Source organism: Limanda limanda, chromosome 23 (genome assembly GCF_963576545.1).
Source record: "Limanda limanda chromosome 23, fLimLim1.1, whole genome shotgun sequence".
NCBI classification, from domain to species: Eukaryota; Metazoa; Chordata; class Actinopteri; order Pleuronectiformes; family Pleuronectidae; genus Limanda; species Limanda limanda.
In genome coordinates, this window is record NC_083658.1 from 7137348 (window position 1) to 7155080 (window position 17733).

Sequence of the window (17733 nt, forward strand, 5' to 3'; positions counted from 1 at the left end):
CTATGTGTATCTGACCTTGTATGTCTACATGCATCTCACTTTTCTCTGCACTGAAACACAGTATAATGGAAATTAACTGAATATTGTAATTAGCAGTAACAAATATACTATATTTTGCTGGTAAAGTTTATTTTGATAAGGAAACTTTTATATTGTTAACACCATCTTCTCAAATAGTTGATACATTGCATGGTATGAACACTCTGACACGTGGATATAAGGACTTGCTCCATTCAAACTACCAAATGGGGCGGTGTGGCCTAGGGGTAGAGTGGGCGTTCTCCAACAAGACGGTTGCTGGTTCAATCCCCACTCTTCCCCATCTGCATGCCGAAGTGTCCTTGGCAAGATACTGAACCCCTAAATGGCCCCTCATAAAATGTTGAGTGTATTAAAAATGTAAGTCGCTTTGGACAAAAGCGTCAGCTAAATGACATGTAATGTAATGTAATGTAAATCAACAATTAGCTGCAGAAGTGATTTGTTATTAAACTCACCCACCTCATTGGAGGTGAATATGCTAACGATTGATATTGTTGAATTATTGACAAATGGCTAGAATTCATATACATAACGTGAGCTCAAATATATGACAGATCTCAATCAATCAAGTAATATTTATAAAGCCCATATTCAGAAATCACAAGTTTTCTCATAGGGCTTCACAAGGTGCTACATCCTCTGTCCTTAACCCTCAACAGGAGTAAGGAGAAACCACCGGGGGGAAAAAACATAAAAACCTCTGAGAGCCACATGTGAGGGATCCCTCTCTCAGGACTGACAGAAGTGCACGAGAGACATCTAAGTCAGAACTTAAACTTCAGACTGTTTTCACTGATGAGAGACTGAACAAGACAGAGAAATGCTACCTCCTGACCTCCCTGTGCAAGTAGCCAAAGTGAAGAATCCCCCACAGGAATCAATACAGTCTCTCATAACTCTTATCAAAGCCTGAGCTTTTCAGTAACTGTGTATTACAAAGTAAAATCTCTAAAATGACAGAGAGAGCGGGGATCCTCCCAGAGGGATAATTATCTCCTCATCTCTGCTTCTGTGCAACTCACAGACGTGCTGCGTCTGTTATCGGCAGAGATGAAAGAGCAAGGTAAACGCCGGCATGGCACACTGAGAGGAGAACCTGTTTCTGATCAGTCGATGGCGTTTAGCAGCAGCGGCAGGTTCATGAAAGGTAAAACCTGCAAATGAGAGACGATTAGCTTCTGCCCCCTGCGCTGTATGCATGCCGTGGCTTGGAACGTGAATAGCATTACCGCCCAGCCTGGCGTTAGCATTCACAGCGGCGACCCGCGGCTCCGTCTGGCATTTCACCTGTGGACGGTCCAGCCTGATTGAGATGCGACAGAGGAGCCGGGCTGACGCTCACCTAATTGGCCCCGGAGTCGGCCCTAATTCCTGATTCTCAGGGAGGTCCACATTTCAAAGCGGCGCCCGGATCAATTAATGGCCCGGTAATGTGTCTCATATTCGTACAAGGCGAGCGTCTTAGGTTGGGAAAATCAGATATCAGCCACCTTGGACTCAGCATGGCGAGCATCAGTCGGAGTTATGTGGAAGGGAATTCAATACGAGGCTCAGCTGCTCAGGGCGTCGGCACACGGTGAATAGGTTTTGTTCTGGCGTCTACTTGACCTTTTGACCCCACATTGAATGTTGGGAATTGAGGAATTTGAAGGTTTTCAACAACTTCAGTGTTTTACAGAATGGAACTTTCCCTCATTATTGTGACCATGACCACTATTGTGACTTAAATACAGCAACTACAACATCCACAATGTAGTCATCCACTGCTGCAAATAGTCTCCAGCTAAATTCGAAATTCGAAATGGCACAGCCTTGTGACGCTGCTGTGACACAAGCCCTCTTCTGAATTGAGACACAAACACAAGCTAAGGTAGCCAGCATTCGGCAACGTTGAGTGAATTATGATGCAAATGACTTGGATTTCTAAGTGCAAATAAATGATTTAATTTAAAACACATTTTACCAAGCATGTATAGAATCTTGGTCCTTAATGGGGGGGGTTACATGTAAACAAGCTGTCAATTCTTCCACTGCAGTCAGACATGGTCGACAGCTGATATGTGATAAAAGTCTAACAGAGTCGGCTCTTAGGCTCACACTCTGACAGCCGCAACCACACAGCACTTTAAGGTAGAGCAAGGTACAACCCCGCTGTTTTCTCAACAGCAGACTGTTTGAAATATGAATGAGCAGCCAGTCTATACATCATGTTCGCTGACATGTTGTATTAAAATTTATGAATGACTTCATCAAAAAGCACTTTCTGCCAGACAGATTTGCCCTGACATCACACTTACAAGGCTGGTTGGAGCCTCAGATAAATGTGTGTGTGTGTGTGTGTGTGGATGGCTAAGTGTGAAATTATCTGTACCGTGTGCGAGTACAGTGTGTAATCTGTGCATAGTGTGTGTGTGTGTGTGTTAGGCTTGACTGCTGCATCCTTATCAAACTAGTATTTTCTCAAAAGATAAATATGAAAAATTTCAAAATATCATCCATCCAATAAGCCTGTGTGCAAAGCAGGTATCAGAGGCACTACACATACAAAAAAACAAGCATAATAACTTATTCTTACTTTATTTAGGAGATGTGAATACTTTTGTCTTTAACTTAATTTTTTTATTCAAAAAAAGGTATTTCAGGTGTCAAAGAAAGAGATACGTGGAAAATATATCTATTTTGTTTAATTGGTGAATCAAAACAAAGGTTTCCAAGCATGAATCCCATTAAAAGATATTCCCTCTAATTTATAACATGAGATTCTTGGGTTTTTAAGACTAAATTAGAATCTAAAAACACAGTAAAACATTTGTAACATCTCTAATGAATGCAAAGACTCAACAGGAAATCCGCCAGCAACTAGTTAATGATTCAAACTAATAGTGAGCGTGTGCGTGTCTGCCTGTGAGTGTGTGTGTGCCACCACCAACCCCTCTTTAGTCTTCGGGTTATGAAATAATACCTGTCATCTGCCGACCGCTGAACCCTGAAAAGGGGGCAGGTTTTCCAGGTCAGCCCGCCATCTGTCAGCGCAGCCCTCTCCTGTTCCCGCACATTAGCACCTGATTGGCTGGAACCGGCCCCGGGTGGGCGGGGCCACCAGCGGCCCCCCGCGGGGACCCAGCGGAGGCAGTCACATGCGGGCACACTGACAGTCGCAGACGAGGAAAGAGACAACACATGTGCCCATGCTGTGGTACGCACTGCACAAACACACACGAGCACGGACACACACACACTAGTGAACGCAGATGCACGTGTGTAGAAAGCAGCTAAAATCGCAACACAAAGATATTTCAGGTTTCGGACAATATGTTAAAATGTTTTTGTGGAATAAAGAAATAAAAAAATGCATAAAATAGGGACTTAAATCCGAGATGTGCCAGAAGCAGCAGTGGTCAGTTAGTCAGTGGACACAGGTTGGACTTTACAACCCCGTCTCTTATTAGATTGTATGTTTACATACATACGTCTGGTTTGCAAACGTTAAAATACGTTTTTCTTTTTTTAAAGGAAACGTAACACCACCCACGTTCTGTTCTGTTAGCGCCATGAGGAAACGTTGCTAATTCATGGATCTGGCAAGTCCCAGAATGCTAATATTGAAACACCCATCTGCAATAACATATCTGCCCGTTGCAACTAAAACAATATTGATAGTTTCTGGGTGACAGTACGGAAACTTCCAGCCAATACAAACATGTGGAGGGACTTTTTCCCTCATACTTCATGTTCTCTCACTCTCTACTCTCACACACACAGACACACACATTATTATGTTTCTTAAATGGGAAAACAGCCATAAACTCAACAAATGTAATTTCCTGAGGACAAGGTGGGACGTAGTGCTAGCTGTGTTAACTTCTACTACACTGTCTGTGCACGTTTCAGTGAGGTTTCATGTGCCGCTGGTAAATTTCAATGCACAATAGTATATTTGAACTAGAATGACACTCAGTAGAGCGCACATCTTTACCAAGGGCCAGACAGTCCCCTTTAAATTCAATCAAGAAATTTGTTAAAATGTCCTGAATCCTCCCTGATATTAGAAAGGTTCTTCTTTGTTCCATTTTCCAATCCTACAACAAGTTTTTGCAAAGTCCTGCAGACAAACAAACAAATAAAGACACGGCCTTGGGTGAAAAATAATCTCTCATCTTTGCATAATCACACATATGACGCAAGGTTTTCAGACAGACGCAGAGTTGTATGTTGCGGATGATCCGAAGCAGGTCGTGAGGCCGAGGGGTTGAAGAGGAGATAGAAGCCAAGTCTGTCAAAGTTTAATTCAAAGCATCTAAAACACAAAGATGTTGAAACCAAAGACATAAAACATCTAGGTCGTAGTTGTTGATCTCCACTGAGGACTCGACTGAGTGCACACACACATTAGATCAGATCAACAAACCTGGAGGTTTCAATAAAGATAACTGTTCACATTATTACTTTGTCCTGTAAAACAACAACAACAACAACAACAGAGGCTCCATCCATTTCCTGCTCTTCTCCCTCGCTCCCTTCTTTCCTCCCTCGCTAGTTCAGCTGTCTGGTCAATGGGACCGGGGCACGTCGCCAAGCATGTACAGCCAAGCCTCCCTCCCTCCTCCTCCTCCTCCCCCCCTCCACCTCCCACCCCTTCCTCTCCCATCCAGACGGCCTCCTGTTCAGCTGTGCCGCTCGCCGCAGGTTCCAGCCAGGTCAGATGTTCAACACGGGCGACAACATGTTCCCCTCCTCACCGCTGTTTACCACGCCTGGCTGTAATGCCGCCGCCCCCCCTCTCCCTCGCCAATACGATAAAGGTCCAATGCGCGTTCTTTTCAGGACAAAGTCACCGAGAATGAATTTGAGCGAGTTTGGCTTTTGGCATGACGGAGGAAATGTGCTTTTACGACAAAAAAAAAGGAAAAAAGCCGTTCCACTAAAACCCAAACTAATGAAGTCCTGCTAATGAAACATTCATTCATTACAGGTTTTATGGACTTCCAGCGTCGCTGCAGTCCGGGAGGATTCCTCCATGATAACTGTGTGGCGCTAAAAGGAGTTGGGACTAGTTTGGATTTGCCGTATTTCAAAGCTATTTTCAAATCTACATTAAAAAAGGGAGAACAGATGAGATTAGATCAACTTTTCCAAAGACTAGAGACTTTCCAAAGATTCCATTTGTGCTCATTAACCTGTAAGATGTGGATTTGACCTTTGTTTTAGTGAGTGTGTTTAACCTTTTTTATACATTACATAATCTTATACACTAAAATAATCTATATTTACAGGTATAGGAATGAGCACCATGCTTCGGATAGAGAAATATATCTTGTAAGAAAAGCTATGTTACATCTGTTTGCTTGGCTTCCTGTACTCTGAGTTTTAAAATCTTGAACCCGGTAGTCGGGTAAAAGTCTAAGTCGTCGTTAACTTTGTGGAAGGAGCAGTAAAATCTTTTTTAGCACAACAGGTGTCGTAACACGTATAGAACGCACGCAGCCAGGAGGCTGCAGCACTTATATGAATCTGAATCCTTCAAAAGGAAGGTTATGATTTAAATACAAATTTTTAGAGAAAATGATTTGAAAATGCAGTGGAATTTTGTGGCTGTTAAACTAATTTTAATTGTCCAAAAAGAAAAAGGTGGTCCCTTTGTTAAACATTATCCTACCAATTAGATAATCTCATGTTTACTGCAGATCTGCGAGGTTTCTCACCTATGTTATTCTTGATTATTATGTCAAATCATCAGTTTTTTCCGGTTCAACACACAGCTCATACAATGAAACACCAGATTCAGGAGGAAATATCAATTCAAAGTTTTTAAGTCCACGATGTTTATGGAACTGACACTAACATCCAGCTAAAACAGAAATGTCAAACATGCAGGAAGACAGTTTCTCCTGTAATGACACACTGCATTCTCCCTCTCCCTCTCTCTCTCTCTCTCTCTCTCTCATGCACACACACACATACACACACACGCACAGACACACACTGCAGCGGTGCCCTGTGTGCCCGAGTCAAAGGTGCAGGCCTGCATGCTAGTCGCCCAGGTGCAGAGCAGATAGGGTTGCAGCGCGTAAACGGCTAATTCCAGCGCGGCTGTGGGAACGCCAGCTGCCCCCGTATTTCTCAAAATCTGAAATTGTTTTGGATTCGCGCGCCAACAGAAGGACTCGACATGCAAGAGTGAAAGCAGCTCGTTTCCTGTGTCTTCCCACGTCAATAAAATAACCGCTCGGTACCGTGGCAGAACCTAACTTCTGTTCTCCCGCCTCCCCCCCCTGTCTCCGCCTCTCTCCTCCTCCCTGTTTGATAGATGATACAGAATACATTTCAGCCTTATCAAAGCAGGAGGGCTCAAGCAGAGAATATGCATATGTTTGACCATTAAAGCCTCGCACAATATTGACTGTATATTTCCAGTGAAGTCAAATGGTTTCCCAGTTTTTCTGCTCACTGTGGGCAACCTCTAAACCTCCCGCACACTAGTTTGGTCCGAGCGAGGTCTCTCGCAGCTCGAGACGTAACGAGATGTACTTTCCACGCAACCTTTCAACCTTTTACAAACTCCGCTCGGCTCTGCTGCTGCGGACACTTACAAGGTTCATGTGCAAAGCACCACAGAGCAATTGCAAATTCAAAAGTTTGGATAGCAAATGATTTCTTTCAAAGATCATTAAATTGCTATTTATGTGTTTTTCTTTATTTTGTCTTTACATGCAATATACTCCTATATTTTATTTAGAATTGTATTTCATGCAATATATTTTTACTTATTTTCTATATACATTCTTTTGTATTTCCATATTTTGCCTCATATTATATTAAATATATTCTTCTTTAGAAATGTTTTCTACAAGCCTAAAATACTTTCTTATATTTTTTAAATACATTATAGCATTGTTAAATAATATTTAATAATATTAATTTGCATATGTTGTACATGTTTAATACAGCTCTGTATTCAATATATGTTTTCCTTAATATTTGTTTACTGTCTTTCACATATTTTATCTCTTGGCTGTCACAAGGTTTACTTATGATATTTTTACATGTTATATAGTTTTGTTGGTTATTTTAATTTCACATTTTATCATAACATATTTGTGATTGTTATTTTTATATTTTGGTTGTAAATTGCAAATGTTTTTTTTGCCACAGAAACAAGAGTCAAATGTTTTATTTTATTATGAACACATCCGCAGCCACTGATTTGCATCTGGGTCTAAACGTGATTCTCTGGTCGTATCAATCGCTGCAGATCAGATGGAAACTTGTTGAAACGCAGCTCAGTCAGCAGCACAACAGATGCGTCAACATTCAACACTGTCGGTGACACCGCGCGGCAGCGGAAACAAACCGACTGTTGATGTTGCTTCTGCGGCAGCCTGTGAATATTTTGGCGGGCAGATGTTCTCCGTCAGACGCCGGCCGACCCGCGAGACGAGATGAAACGGTGTGGACGCCGTTTGACCTGCGAGAGAGAGAGAGGCAGCGAGGGAGGGCCGCTCGTCCCGTCGGCCCTCGGGAAGATTTGGTTTGTAGACGGATGGATGTGGACTGAGATCAGCAGAATGGCATCTGCTTTACACACCCACTCACACTCACACACACACGCTCACACACACACACTCACACGAGATTTCAGCATTCAGAGCAGAGCTTGAACAGAGGAGCTTTTCTCTTGTTTTTTTCCAGCAGCTAGGAATTCTTTTCTAAGCACAAGTTAAACCCCTTTAAGTAACTGCACTAGTTCCATCAGTGCAAACTCACAGTTTACAACAAACCAGCGTCCAAACTCAAACTACTTCATATACTGTCAAAGTTTCCAATAAAACAAATGGAAAAGTCTGAGTTTTTTACAGAAATTCCTGATTTCTTCATTTGAAGCAATGACACAGCTTTAAAAAACGGTCAGGTCACTGTTTTACGCTGAACATGCAGATATAGAAGAGCTGTGACCAGACAGGACAGGTTTTCTGATAATTAAACTATTCAAAAATGATGCATCTGTGTTTCTGTGACGTTGAGAAATTAGATTAATAAAGATAACGCTTCCTAACATCTGAGAAAATAGCACTAACGAGACAATATGTTTTTTGTTTGCTCTCCTGTGTCACTCACTGTGGAAGTAATACTGTTATGCATGATGGAGGATGATTTTAACTTTTTTAACTCTGTCTCTTCGGGGCAAATCAACACTAAATCAGTGGAGTTCCCCTCGAAGAGAAGTGACATATCAAGGTCATCCAATAGATGCACTGTTAGATTCCCCAGTGTTAAATCCTAGATATCACTGATGCAGAATAATCTGTATCTGCTTTTAACAGTACATATGTGGAGTTTAACATTTAATCCCTAAATACCATTTAAATGAAATGTAATCACGTCATCTTTATACTTAGTTTTATTTACCTTTTACAACATGATGTTATCTTTCAGGGTATGGAGTTAAGAGTGCTTCAGACCCTGATTTAACCCTCACATTTCCCCTTAAAAAAGCATAATTAGAACCATTTAATTATGCTTATCAATTTAAATATTACATCCCAAGATGCACTCTTTTGGTTTTGCATTGCATCACTTTATACTTTGAAACATAAGGTAGAATTTGAACTAAAGCATCTGTGTATACTTTTAAAAATAGATGCAAAGACTTTACTGAGGCTTTAATGTATAAACTTAAGGGATTCTCGGGCCAATTCAACCCTGATTTCACCCTCAAATTTTCCCTCAAACATGCAGAGTTTGAAAAGGTGCTTAGAAGGGCACGTGAAAGTGATTAAGGAACTTTTCAGGGGATCACAGGTAAATCCAGTCAGAAGGGTCAGGGCCTTCTAACACCTGTCTCGTCTTTATCTCCGAGGTGTGAAAGAAAAGACCGATGCTTCAGGTGATAATTGTCCTTCCGCCCTGGACATATAAACGATATAGAAATCATTTGCTCTCCATCTTCCTTCTCACCAATTAGAGATGTCTGTGGTGGCAGAGCACCACATTGCACTCTTGGACCTCCGTCAACGGGGGGATGAGGCAATTCTCTGCTCGTGTGAAATGGTGCTGGCAGTCTCCGCCGCTCGCATTCATTCCCCACATAAACTCCTCTTTTTTTGCAGTTTCCTCCCCCGGCGATGCACACAGCACAATAGTCTCACTGAGCGGTGACGATTAACACATAAAAGCGACACGGGGAATCTCACTGCTAGATACTAGTGCACATGAGAGGGCAAAGCATTCATACCATGCCAAGAACTTCAGTGGGAGCCCCTTCTATCTGATTGGTGATCTTTTGTTTTGGCGTTGCCCTCGATTCGGGGGAACGTGCCCAATCAGATTACGGAGAGGGAGGCAGAGCGAGACGACAATCGCTGTTTTCTATTTACTCCGTCTATCTCCAAACGGCTTCACTTAAGGCGGCCGCAGATAAGTCAAGTCTCCATCTCGGTTCCTCAACTTTTACCTCCCCCCCTCCGCCCCGACTCTTCATCTTCGCTCGCGTAGATTTGGTTTGCACAGTTGTGCACTAAAGCCGGATTAAATTCAAACTTTTGCACAATCAGATATCCTTGTGAGCGCGGGGTTCTTAATCCCAAACTTCGACCGCTGACACGAGTGACAGGTAATCTCGGGGAACGATTTGAGACACAAAATGGAGACAAATGAGGGGACATCGCGTGAATTAAGTCCTGTCAACAAAATAAGGGCATTCTGCAGCTTTACATGACGGTCAGGTTAGAAGGAAGTAAAACTACAAGGCCCAAGCCCATTTAATCTGTATTTAGTTATGATAATGTCTATTTAAAATCATCTAAAGTCCTAAAGTCCATGTTTATTCTTCAATAATTTAAACTGCTTTGTTTTATTTAGCACATTTTTGTAAAAGAGACAGTTTTTTGTCCATCTTGCTCTTTCAGTAGCTACATCAACAATAAATCAAGTCCTGTGACGTGTGTCCAGCTCTGATAACAGACACCTGCACGTCTTTAAAATAACATCCGATGTGGTTTTCTAATGACGGCGAAAACACTGTAGCCACCACTCCAGGAACCTGCCATCACAAAAAAGGTCACTGGGAAAGTGATCAGCAGCTAAATTCACTCAGAAAATCCACTTACAGTAATGATAACTCAATGTGAAATCAATGCTCTATAGCAGATTGAAACAATAAAAAAAAAAAATGTAAGTGAGCTTCTTATCTTTATCTCCAGGGCTCCTCATATATTATTGTTAGATTGCAAGATTTGACAAAAAAAATGATAATATACATAAATAATAACTACAAGCTAGATAAACAACTATCACATCATAACTGCATCACTGAAATTCTCCACACATGTTTTTAGGTGTTTAAAAAGATGTGATAGGTCACACTTAATTCCAAAGTGATACATTTAGTTTTTATTAATCTCTTGATTTATGACTCTGACAACTTTGTTTAAATATGTAGCAAATCTTTTTTTTACGATCGGTCATTTCAATTTTGTGAGGTCGATTTCTCCTAAGTCACCTTTTCCCCACATGATTGACGGCTGGTTTTTCACCAGAACAGAGAAACAGTGCTATCTCTGCGTTGTGTTGTTTTCCGAATCTGCAGCAGTTGTGTGTGCAGCGTTTCCATTTTGGCTCAAGATGTTTTTAATCAGACTCATAGTTCTGGTGTGACCTGGACTGGTAAGCTGCTAAATTCTATCCTATATTGATCTTTGTTTTATAAGAGCAGAGGTTTGACTCTTTGTTGGCTATATTTCATATTTAATTATTTTTTAATTGTTATTTTAAAGCTTGTTGAGTGTGGACTCAGTGACCTCATATCATACATATATGAAGTAATATATGTATGCGTATATGGATTTACATATGATGTTAAAACACATGTGTATATATATATATATGCAAATGAGTGCATATTTTTACAGCTATGTGCTAATGAAGACATAAAGTGATTATGTGTGTAGATGTTAGTGTCACTGCTTTATTAATATTATATGATAATAATGTGATTAGTATACGTCATTTATACATATGTTGATAATAGATTGATCATAGAGATTGAAACAGATTGAACATCAGTCATTAAGAAATATGGTATATCTGTGCATATTTTGTATCTATATCTGACATGTGTTAATGGTGTGATGTGATTAGATGGGAAAGCAGATAGTAACGCTCATGTTGGAATAAATGCATATTTGAGATGAATGGATAATTTTACATAATAAAGAGTCAAATGTATAAAAGTAAATTGACAAGATAGGGTTGTAAACCGGAACTCAACATTTCGAAAACTAATATTTGCAGTAAAAATGTGTTTTCGAACATTTTAAAACTTTCTATTTGAATTCAGAAGTTATTGATACATTTTTTTCTTTTTTAAGTTAAGCCCAGTGCTTGTGGCCGATACTTTCATTTACTTTTCGAGTCACTCAGCTGATGTTTCACACTTTAACTCACATGTCAGAAATAGGTCATCGCGCTGGTTGTGGTGCAGTTTGATGGACAGCGGCAGAACCGTGGTCGTCTTTTGGATCCATAGGTTTCACTGAATCTAGTCAGAAAAAGACAGATGTGGGAATATTAACATTTTGGAAAAGAAACTACAGATGGAATCAGTTGAGACATTTATTTTATTTTACATGAATGTTGTTTTAACTTGACATCTATGAAAAAAACTGAAAATAAAAATAAATAAAAAGGACTGAGCTCCCCTCATAAAAAGAAAACCTTCAAGTATTCCAGTGCGAAGTTTGTGGTAACTAACATAACATATTATTTACATTTTCGTAGACAAACTGTACAATTAGAGCTTCAGAAATACTGGCAGTCAGGAAGAGAGAGAGAGAGAGAGAGAGAGAGAGAGAGAGAGAGAGAGAGAGAGAGAGAGAGAGAGAGAGAGAGAGAGAGAGAGAGAGAGAGAGAGAGAGAGAGAGAGAGAGAGAGTGTGTGTGTGAGTGTGTGTGTGTGTGTGTGTGTGTGTGTGTAGTGTGGGTTCCTCTAAATCAAGTAGGATTCACAAGCCAAAGCCTCTTGTTGATGCCCTGTTTGGAGGGGGGGGGGGGCATCCAGACTGTATGGACTGACCAGTGTTTGGGTGTTGTGTTGTTTGTGCGTTAGAAGAAAAAAGAAGAAAAAAACAAACACGTGTGTTCAAGTTCTCCGCAATCTGATTTCATTATTTCACCTGAAGAGAAAAAAGGTAAAATGTTGTGAACCTGAAGAAAACAGGATTCATTCATCGTCTGAAGTCCAGTCAAACCTGGAGGAAAGGAAACAAACATATCGAAATAGAACAATTTGGACCAAATCAGGCTGTGTGTGTGAATATATGTGTGTACTGTAATTTTCACACTCAAATTTGTGTAATTGTGTTGTAACTCAGCATTTAAGATAAATATTTTAGCAGCATCATGAAACGACAGCTCTTATTACAACATATAAATAATATATTCAACATATAAGTCACTTCGAGAGGAAGAGAAATGATGAAGATGATGAAGGATTAAATTGTTTTTCTATTGAGTTTTACTTGAACGCTGTGAAAGCGTCAGAAGGTTGTTAAAAAATATGACTTTCTCTGGGGTTAAAGACAAATATAAACATTTATCGAGACAGAAATGAAAATGATCGGGGGAAACCGCATGGTCAATTATATCAAAATTTTATATTTTCTCTGCAAATATTTTCCATAGCTTTTATCTATTGGATTTCAAGATATTGAATTATGTGAATATGTATTTGTGCTGAGTTGTGAAGCAATTTTACAAATATGTGTATATAAATGTGTATTTATAACATGGTAAACATAAAAAATGTGGGTTTAATTTTGTTTTTGTTGTGAATTTTAAACTTTATAAGGACACAGTCATATTAAATTTAACATTAAAGCATATTTCAATGTCTTTAATTGAGGAGAAACCATAAATTCGGTCATAAATTTGGCCAAAATGAGCATATGCGCTGCAAATATTCATCAATTTTTTGTGCCGATGTTAAATATTGTTAAATTCGATCATGTCCTTGCCAAAATATTCCAAATCTCTTCTGTTTAACCCAGATTTTTCTGCTCATTAAGAGAGAAGAGCCTTGATATTTCAGTTAGACCATTATAGGACACAAACTCTCCAGTGAAACCAGATTGGAGAAATTATTTAAGAGCTGGATGCAGTTAAAAGCTTAACACAAGAAAATCTAATCAAAGAGCTGGGATTTTTTATTTTTTTTAAATCTTTGTTTTTCTATGAAGGCTACTTTTTTTGCATGTGTTATTTAATGAGAAATCGGCCCTGGTCAGTTTGCAGCGTGGAGAGGAAGAGGAGGCGAGCAGCGTGCGGAGGCTGAGCAGCCACAGTGAGAGACGGGTTTTAAACTGTAGGGTGCAGCAGTCGTCTTTCAAACACGACAAGCAGCAGCAGCAGCAGCAGCAGAGCCGAGCGGAGCCGAGCACGGAGCTGGAGCTGGAGGAGGCAGAGCAGACTGAGGCCCCAACACAAGAACCACTGACGCTCCGAAAAAGAAGAAGAGGAGGAGGATCACGAGGAGAAAGGGGGGGTGTTGATGTGTAATTACAGACTACATAGCAACACCCCATCGTAATTTACATTACTTGATGTCATGGAAAAAATATTAGACGAAGATTGTTTTTATCCGCAGTCAGTAACTCGACAGAGGGAATCCAGTATGGGAGATTGTTCTCTCTCTTTCATAAACACACACACACACACACGCACACACACACACACATCTCACAGGCCACTTGACCACTTAAGTTGCAGTGATTATGCCATTAACTGACACGAACCTTCCGCCAAATTCAGAGCGTCACCGACGAGCCGGCCAATCACAGGACGAGACGGAACCTCCTGCGTTTCACATACAGTCTGCCGGATGAGGCGATTAATGGCTCATTCAACGTGCCGCCGTTGTTTCCTCACTTTTTTTTCTTTCTTTCCTGTCACGTCATTTGTCATTTCTATTAGTTCCCTTTTTTGTATTTTTTTATGTGCCTTACTTTTAAACTGCTTATCTACATTTATGGTTTTCTTTATGTGGTGCAACTGACACGCAGCATCATTATTTACAACTTGTTTTTTAACCGATATATATTTTTTTAGCAGTGGTTTTTGTGTTGACTTTCAATATCTTTATGTTGGTTCTCTGTTTTAATGACATGAACTCAGTAGCTCAGCGCAGATCTATATTTATATGAGGGTGGAGATCCAGGCTGTGCACTGAAACACTTACAAAAACCCTTTTAGGTTCAGACGTATGGTTTGCAGGAGTGGGGCTGATTTGCAGTGAATAGAATGTCAGAAAATAGCAAAGGGAAAAGTGCTCAAGGTGATATTTTTAATAAATATCCAAGAAAAGTCTGAATTCTTGCGGAATAGTTTGATGATGAATCAATTTGGCCCAATTTGGATGCTTTTAAAAGGCGTTACAGGAGATATGACACATTAGAAATGGTTCATGAACAAGGAATTTAAGCGTTGATGAAATCCATGTTTGAGGAATTGATTTATACCAGGTTTGTCTGTGTGTTACATTTGTTTTTTTTGGGGGAGATGAATAACGGAAAATACATTCCATGGCTGTGTCGGTATTTCCCAGGAACACACGTCTGCTTACAATTACCAGCAGGTAGAGGTTAATCTGTGCTGATTCATGCTGAACACAGCAGTAAAAAATTGCTTTGGGGGAGTTTGCTGTAAAGGTTTCGCACTGCTCGATTATCAGTCAGTGATCAGGGCTGAGAACGAGACCACGGGACCCTCGCAGCAGAGATGCAAAGTTCAAGTGGGCCTGAGGGGATGGATTTTGGGAGGCTGCTGCCAAATATTTGGGACTGAGGCTGTTCAGTTGTGAAGTGTGATCTGCCGCTCGATGTTCTCAGAGAGGAGAAATGTCCAAACTGACTTCACTTGTTCACAGAAGATTTCACAGAACACAAATGTCTTAATTCACATAGAAACTCGGTGTCACACAGACATTAAAATAAACCTAACCTCTTCCTTTTCCTTCCACTCACAGCCTCGTGTGGACGCCTCTAAGTGTGACGAGTCCATTTTAAACCACGATATGAAGCAAAACATTCATAATAATTCATAATCCATTCTGTGCACATTCTGACCTCAACCCTACAGCATCAGAGTAAACCTCCAGTAGAGTTACATGTGCAGCATCATATAAGTATAAGTATTAAAATATGGACGACATTATAACTAGGAAAAGTGAAGCCAAAGCGCCTTGATGGCCCCCTGGTGGCTGGCTGCAGCATAGGTCATGAGGTCATTTTGCAGCTGGATGGCCAGCAGGAAGCCCCGACATATTTTTAATCTAAAGTATTATATGTTGTTTTGCAAAACTAAGATGATCCCTGAAGTCTGCAGTAATTTAGATTCTGTATATATATTTATATATATATATATATGTTAAATTAGAAAGCAATGATAAATATGTCTGAAAATGAGAAAGAATCATATCTTATTGTCATCTTCATTTTAATGTAATTGATCTTTTCTTAAACAATATTCACCTTTTTGATGATAAAAATAAACAATGGTTGGAAAAGAATGATGACCTCTTGTCGTACGTCATACACACACACACACACGGGAAATGAAATTTCAATTTGATTGAATGCTTTCAATTTAACGTCTGTCCCGGGCTTCCGTACCCAAAGGCCAACGCTGCATATGAGAACATCCTTTTTTTATTTTTTAATCCTGCTCTTACGTTTTTTATCCTGTCACCGCCAAACCTACACCTGAAGAATTAAATAAAAAAATGGAGGCTCTTTAAGTCCACGATCCGCAAATGACACTGACGTGGCCGTCCCCAGCGGCTGTCAAATGAAGAAGACACATTAGTAAATAACAGCGGGTTGATAACGGTGAAAATGCACCATCAAATGTACTTCATAATGCTTTACGACTGCCATTCGCTGACATTTATATATCACTTTTTAGTGATGGGCCAATGAAACGCCGGCTTTGAAATAAAGTCGGCCATGATTCATGTCTCTGCTGTGTCAGTCTTACATTAATATTATGACCATATCCATCATGTCGGCCATCTATAATGAACAGATGCTGTAAAACACTATTTGGCATGACAAGAAGGAGAGGTGGAGGGAGAGTGTTGCACCGACGGCGGCGTGTTGCTGGGCAGTGGAGCTCCAACCAGAGAGAATCTGTACGTCAGGACTGGTTCCTTTTTACTCAAGAAATCCTGAACGTGAGGTGACAAGTGTTTAAAGAGCTAGGGGGAAGGAAAACAGACACAGAGAGGGGGGGGGCTCTAGGTACCGACTCTTTCATCTGGTCACTGTATCTTTGGCTTGATTCAGCTGAGCAACCAAGGTTTTTTGAAACTTTTGCTCGTTGCTATTTGGCTTTTACCATGTTTACGCAAAAAACTACAAAACCTATGACATTTTATAGAATGGTTAGGTATGAACCAAGGAAGAACCCATTACATTTTCTAATTGGATCTTTTTAAAGGGCCGGATACAGGATATATATTCTTCACTTTCTTTAACATGGAGAGATAGTGTGTTCGCCCTGACAGAGGAATACACTCTTCAAGCTCCCTCCTAGTCTAACAGAAGCTATTTACACAATTTAGATTTAGTTATTTGATTCGTTGAATTGTTCATATTTTTGCTGCAGATATAAAGAAAAACTTCAACAAGCTCCTACTGAAGTAAAGTCAGTGCACAGTTATTATAAACATGTAAAAATACTTTATTTCCTATTAACAATTCTTAGGTCGATTATCCAAATTGCTGCATTTCTTGCTCTCACACAAAGAGAGCATGCAGGTGTGAAATGTATTGATCAATAAATTCTTAAACCGACCTCTGACCTACACAGAGAGCTTCCATGTGTTTTGAATGAAGAGAGGTTAAAGAAGAAGGTATATGTTCTTTTTCTTTCCTTTACATAACTATAACATGTCAGACAACATCTTCCCATAAGGAAAAAACCTTGAGTTTACTGAAGGCCTCACAACACACCCGGCACCAAAAATACTCCCCAGCTCCGGCACTATATTTGACCGGCAGCGTACTATTTAGTGGGCAGACCACATGCCGTGGTTATAGGTGTCTTCTGTCATCTGACATCGCGGGCAGGGACTCACTCTCCCCAGCATTTTATTTCTTTCTCTTTCCTGTTTTTTTTTTGCAGTCGCTGCTGAATTCTTCTCCATGCTGCTCGACAAACAGATTCTTTGAGCACTCTGCCAGATCCCGACTCCACATCTCAGCTGTGATTTCCGCACCGAGATCGTTCTCCCACATCTGCTTAGTAGCCTGTGTGATAACGCAGGTGGTGGCAATTAGTCCCAGCTCTAATATTTTGAAGAGGAATGGCTGTTTGTGTGCGTCGCTGCTGCGGAGAATAGCCAATAAAGCTCAACTGGGCTTCTAAAAATGAAGTGTGAGCTAAAGTAAGAGTCTGTTTTTGCGGCAGAAAAGATTGGACGAGGGGGTTTTATTCTTTTCTCTTTAAATCCTGATGGCACCAGTTGCTGTTCATGCCGAGAATCACTTATCTGTAATGCGTATCCAGGACACCTATTAGTTTAGGTGTGATTCAAAAATAAAAGGAAGGAAAGTGCAATTGAATCACGTGAACAATGTTACTTTCTCATCCCGTCCTCATACACTGCTCAGTCTCATCAGTTTGCCTCCAAAAAAACGCA